Raw genomic sequence first — 5,964 nt, forward strand, 5'->3', positions numbered from 1 at the left:
GCTCTCAGAATAAAATCCAAATTCCTTCGTGAGCATACAGAGTTCATAATTTTTAGTTCTTGCCCCTGTTCACATCTCTGACTTCATCTACCATTCTCCCCTTCATTCAATATACTGTAGCTGTACTGGCCTTCTTGCTGTTCCTCAAACACACAGAGCTTGTTTCTGCCTCAGGACCTTTGCACTTGCTCTTTCCTATACATCAAATATTCTTCCTCTGGGGAATTCCCTGGTGGTCCAGTGGTTAGGACTCTGTGCTTCCACTGCAGGGGGCACGGGTTCGATTCCTGGTCAGGGAACTAAGATCCCGCATGCCCGAGCAGCGCAGCCAAAACAAAACAAATATTATTCCTCTGGGTCTTTGATTGGCTCTTTCCTGTCATTCAAGTCTCTGCTCCAAGGTCACCTCCTTAATGATACCTTCTCTTACTACTCAGCCTTAATTACCTTAAGTATGTGCATGCACACATGCATTGTGCATCATTCTATCCCATACTCCTGCTTTCTTTTCTTCATAACATTTACCATTATTTGAAATTATCTTGTGTTATGTGTTAGTCATTTTCCTCCCCCTGCAGATTATAAAGTCCACTAGAGAAGTGATTTTTGTCTATTTTGTTCATTGATTTGCACCACACATATTAGTTGAATGAATACACAAACCAAGGTGGGGTGGTGGTGATTTAAAGTGGCAGATGCCAGAGATATTTTAAAGAGCCAGTCTCCAGGCAGATGCTATCAACATTTAGAGAACATCAAGGTCCCAGACGACTTGTAATCCCCAAATGCCTCCAAAAGTCTAAAACAAGGAAAGGAAATCTAACTTAGCACTTTGGGTGGCTCTGGACCCATTTGCACTGCCATCTCTCTGCCTCTTGTCTCAGATCTCTTTCTGCTTCCCTATTTGGTTTTTCTCATCCCTTTGCTTTATCCTTCTCTGATTATGCCTTCAGCATGCCCTGCGGGCACCCAGACATCTGTCTTAGTTCTTCTTTGAGACCTTGGAGACTAAGGGGTTTCTGGATGCTTCCTAGAATCCATTCTGCATATTCTTTTCTTCTACCAAATTTAGTGATGAATCTCCTTTCTTAAACAGAGCACATCACTCAGGGCTTTGGCCAAGATGATTGCTATAATTCATTTAAAGATGTGAGACATTATGAATATCAGAAAAACATTCTCCTCTCATTCATTTACGCAAAGCTACTCAAGAACTCTTTTTTTAAATTTTCTAACAGGTTACTAGGTCCGTCCTAATGTCATTGATTTTAAATTCTATCAGAAGGTTTAAAATAGAAATCAAACTAATAGATGGGCTCTGGTGTAAATCAACTATCCCATGCTCACTTCCTGTTGAGTTGGCACCAAATCAATCCAGTTAGCCAAGTCACCATAAAAAAAGAAAGATTGAAACATGGACTTTAAACAAACTAGCTAGTTCCATGGATACACACAACCAATTTCAGGCCTTTGCAGCTTAAGGAAGAATCTAGAACAGGCAACTCTCTCAACTGTATATTAACCTTAGTTCAGACTCAGCTTCAAGTCTATGAGCTGTGTTCTGATTTTAAACTCACGAATGTTTGATTCATTGTTATTGACAGTTTAGGGCAACTGCTCAGCACCTTTTCTGCTTCATCTGTTCCAGAATCTCAGAAAGTTGGGTATGCTTCTGAATAAGTTCTGTTTCATGCTGACTTCAGAAAATCACCTCTAGCCTCTTCTATATATTTCTATATCTAGCCATGGTCGCGGAGAACTGTGTCACTCCCCCATCTGCTCTTCCCTGGTGGCAGTACTCACAGAATTCAACACCCAGTAGGATACTGCAAATAAGAATCTCTGTTCAGCAAGACAGGTTTTGCTACAACACTGTTCCCATCTTTTCCCTTCCTTATCCAGCCTTACTTCACTTTGTTTACCCACTGAGTTACCAGAGGTGGTGTGCTACTTTATCCAGTGAAGGAAGCCTCTGGTTCATTCCTGAAGGATTCCTATACCAGAAATTCTAGGACAATGCGTGGATGAACACGATTATGATTGCCAAGGAAGGGCATCCTTCTTCTTCCCCTGCATGGCTACCAGGGAGCTGCTCTCTGTGCTTCCAGGATGAGAAGGAGTTTGAAGCTCAGCCTCAGGGTTGGTCAGCTGATTTGAAATGGACTCAGTGAGTACAATGCCCTAACACACCCTATCAAATAGCAAAGTAGGGGTGCGGGGGTCAAAGGGAAGTGCTCCTGTGTGTACAATGTAGAGAGCCGGGCAATAAGAGGTTATTTGCAGCCTCACATCTGTGACTGGATGCTGTGGGCAAAAGCAAAAGAGCAAAAGAGCAATGAGCAAAAGAGGCAGAAGCAGAGGCAGAGGAAATGGCAGTATTAGGGCAAATGTCTTAGATATTTCCTGGACAGTATCAGCACCAAAGGTTTAAAAGTCTTCTAATATCTTTATCCATCACTATAAACTCCACTGTTCAAAAAGGAATCACACCTGAGACTGACCTTATGCTGTCTCCCTACCTCTGCCACACTCCCCTTGAACCAGAAGGACAGAGGCGGGATCAGGGTTCTCCCAAATCTACTTCACTCCTCAGAAGTGATGGAAACAGATCCCAGTTTCTGCTCTACTTGGAACCCACAATATGATGAGAAGACTTCAGAAATCCATCAAATGGGATTTTGATGATTTGGCCTGCTCAAGACAGCAGTAACTGAAAAATGGGGCTTTCAGGCACCCATATGCATTATGTAGCTTTGTCCATGATGCCCAGGCCCAATACAAAGGGGAATCTTCCCTGAAACTCCCTTCTTAAGCCAAAGCTGACAGCACTTACTTAGAAAACTTTGAAAAGCAAGTCTAATTGTGACTTTCAATTCAGGATTTTCCCAAGTCTGTTCTCCTTTTCATGGGCACTTCATTAATCCAGGTGCCAGGCATGACCTATTCACCCCAGTTTCTTGCCATACTCTATCCTGATTATTAATATTCATTCTTGTGACACTTTGTTCTAGATTCCAACAGTAACATCACACACACACACACAGATGCAACTCTGTTTCTGGTTTATTACCTCTAAATAAACACTTTTGAATAAATGTCTCTGGTCTCCATCAATAATTCAAATTCCATACCATATTCCCACTTTAATTTTTTAAGAATTGTATTTAAAGTAAACCTCTACTTCCTCCTCTTTAAAAAAAACCTCTCTTCTACCTCTCCTACATGTGAAAAATACTAAAGATCTCATGTCAACTTTCAAGAGACAATGGCAAAGAATCAGAGTAGCCAAATACAAAGAATTCTCATCCGTATGGAACAACAGAGGCATAGAGTCTAGACTTTTCTCAGGGTAATACTTGGCAAATCACTTTCCTTCTCAGAGCCTATTTCTTCACTGTAAAATTAAGACATCAGACTCTCATTTGGAAAAGCTAGTTTCTGACCTAAGGATCACCAGGTGGCCTTTGGCTGAGAATTTTTAGTTTTCTTCTTTGTTATTTAATGGTCGACAGAGCTTCCCTGAAAATAACGTGCTTTTTTTTAAATTTATTTTTTAACATCTTTATTAGAGTATAATTGCTTTACAATGGTGTGTCAGTTTCTGCTTTATGACAAAGGGAATCAGTTACACATAAACATATGTCCCCATATCTCTTCCCTCTTGCATCTCCCTCCCACCCACTCTCCCTATCACACCCCTCTAGGTGGTCACAAAGCACCAAGCTGATCTCCCTGTGCTATGCGGCTGCTTCCCACTAGCTATCTATTTTACGTTTGGTAGTGTATATATGCCCATGCAACTCTCTCACTTTGTCCCAGCTTACCCTTCCCCCTCCCCGTATCCTCAAGTCCATTCTCTAGTAGGTCTGCATCTTTATTCCCGCCTAGCCCCTAGGTGGCTCTGACTTTTTTTTTTTTGATTCCATATATGTGTGTTAGCATACAGTATTTGTTTTTCTCTTTCTGACTTACTTCACTCTGTATGACAGTCTCTAGGTCCATCCACCTCACTACAAATAACTCAATTTTGTTCCTGTTTATGGCTGAGTAATATTCCATTGTATATATATGCCACATCTTCTTTATCCATTCATCTGTTGATGGACACTGAGGTTGCTTCCATGTCCTGGCTATGGTAAATAGGGTTGTGATGAACATTTTGGTACATGACTCTTTTTGAATTATGGCTTTCTCAGGGTATATGCCCAGTAGTGGGATTGCTGGGTCGTATGGTAGTTCTATTTTTAGTTTATTAAGGAACCTCCAGACTGTTCTCTATAGTGGCTGTATCAATTTACATTCCCAACAACAGTGAAAGAGGGTTCCCTTTTCTCCACACCCTCTCCAGCATTTATTGTTTCTAGATTTTTTGATGATGGCCATTCTGACCGGTGTGAGATGATATCTCATTGTAGTTTTGATTTGCATTTCTCTAATGATTAATGATGTTGAGCATTCTTTTATGTGTTTGTTGGCAATCTGTATACCTTCTTTGGAGAAATGTCTATTTAGGTCTTCTGCCCATTTTTGGATTGGGTTGTTGGTTTTTTTGATATTGAGCTGCATGAGTTGCTTGTATGTTTTGGAGATTAATCCTTCATCAGTTGCTTCACTGGCAAATATTTTCTCCCATTCTGAGGGCTGTCTTTTCGTCTTGTTTATGGTTTCCTTTGCTGTGCAAAAGCTCTGAAGTTTCACTAGGTCCCATTTGTTTATTTTTGTTTTTATTTCCATTTCTCTAGGAGGTGGGTCAAAAAGGATCTTGCTGTGATTTATGTCACAGAGTGTTCTGCCTATGTTTTCCTCTAAGAGTTTGATAGTGTCTGGCCTTACATTTAGGTCTTTAATCCATTTTGAGCTTATTTTTGTGTATGGTGTTAGGGAGTGATCTAATCTCATACTTTTACATGTACCTGTCCAGTTTTCCCAGCACCACTTATTGAAGAGGCTGTCCTTTCTCCACTGTACATTCCTGCCTCCTTTATTAAACATAAGGTGACCATATGTGCATGGGTTTATCTCTGGGCTTTCTATCCTGTTCCATTGATCTATATTTCTGTTTTTGTGCCAGTACCATACTGTCTTGATTACTGTAGCTTTGTAGTATAGTCTGAAGTCAGGGAGCCTCATTCCTCCAGCTCCGTTTTTCATTCTCAAGATTGCCTTGGCTATTCGGGGTCTTTTGTGTTTCCATACAAATTGTGAAATTTTTTGTTCTAATTCTGTGGAAAATGCCAGTGGTAGTTTGATAGGGATTGCACTGAATCTGTAGATTGCTTTGGGTAGTAGAGTCATTTTCACAATGTTGATTCTTCCAATCCAAGAACATGGTATATCTCTCCATCTGTTTGTATCATCTTTAATTTCTTTCATCAGTGTCTTATAATTTTCTGCATACAGGTCTTTTGTCTCCTTAGGTAGGTTTATTCCTAGATATTTTATTCTTTTTGTTGCAATGGTAAATGGGAGTGTTTTCTTGATTTCACTTTCAGATTTTTCATCATTAGTATATAGGAATGCCAGAGATTTCTGTGCATTAATTTTGTATCCTGCTACTTTACCAAATTCATTGATTAGCTCTAGTAGTTTTCTTTAGGATCCTCTATGTATAGTATCATGTCATCTGCAAACAGTGACAGTTTTACTTCTTCTTTTCCAATTTGGATTCCTTGTATTTCTTTTTCTTCTCTGATTGCTGTGGCTAAAACTTCCAAAACTGTGTTGAATAATAGTGGTTGGATGGGGCAAACTTGTTTTGTTCCTGATCTTAGTGGATATGGTTTCAGTTTTTCACCACTGAGGACGCATAACGTGCTTTGAGGGCACTGGGAATGTCAGTTCTCCCTCCTTCTAGGAGAAAAAATAGATTCCCCCTATTTGCTTGATTTATTGACAGAATTTCCAGCTGTTTTGCTACCTCTAAGCAGTTCCTTCTAAAATGTGTATCATTTCAGTAAAAGCAGC

The 5,964-nt window shown here is 40.1% G+C and overlaps 1 non-coding gene across 1 annotated transcript; it reads left to right on the forward strand.

Annotated features, from left to right (window-relative positions):
- Positions 1–226: 226 nt before the first annotated feature.
- Positions 227–299, forward strand: TRNAG-UCC (transfer RNA glycine (anticodon UCC)). Its single transcript has one exon. It is a non-coding gene; the product is annotated as a tRNA-Gly (tRNA).
- Positions 300–5,964: the final 5,665 nt, after the last annotated feature.

The sequence above is a fragment of the Lipotes vexillifer genome, unplaced genomic scaffold, assembly GCF_000442215.2.
Source record: "Lipotes vexillifer unplaced genomic scaffold, Lipotes_vexillifer_v1.1 scaffold669, whole genome shotgun sequence".
Lineage (NCBI taxonomy): Eukaryota > Metazoa > Chordata > Mammalia > Artiodactyla > Lipotidae > Lipotes > Lipotes vexillifer.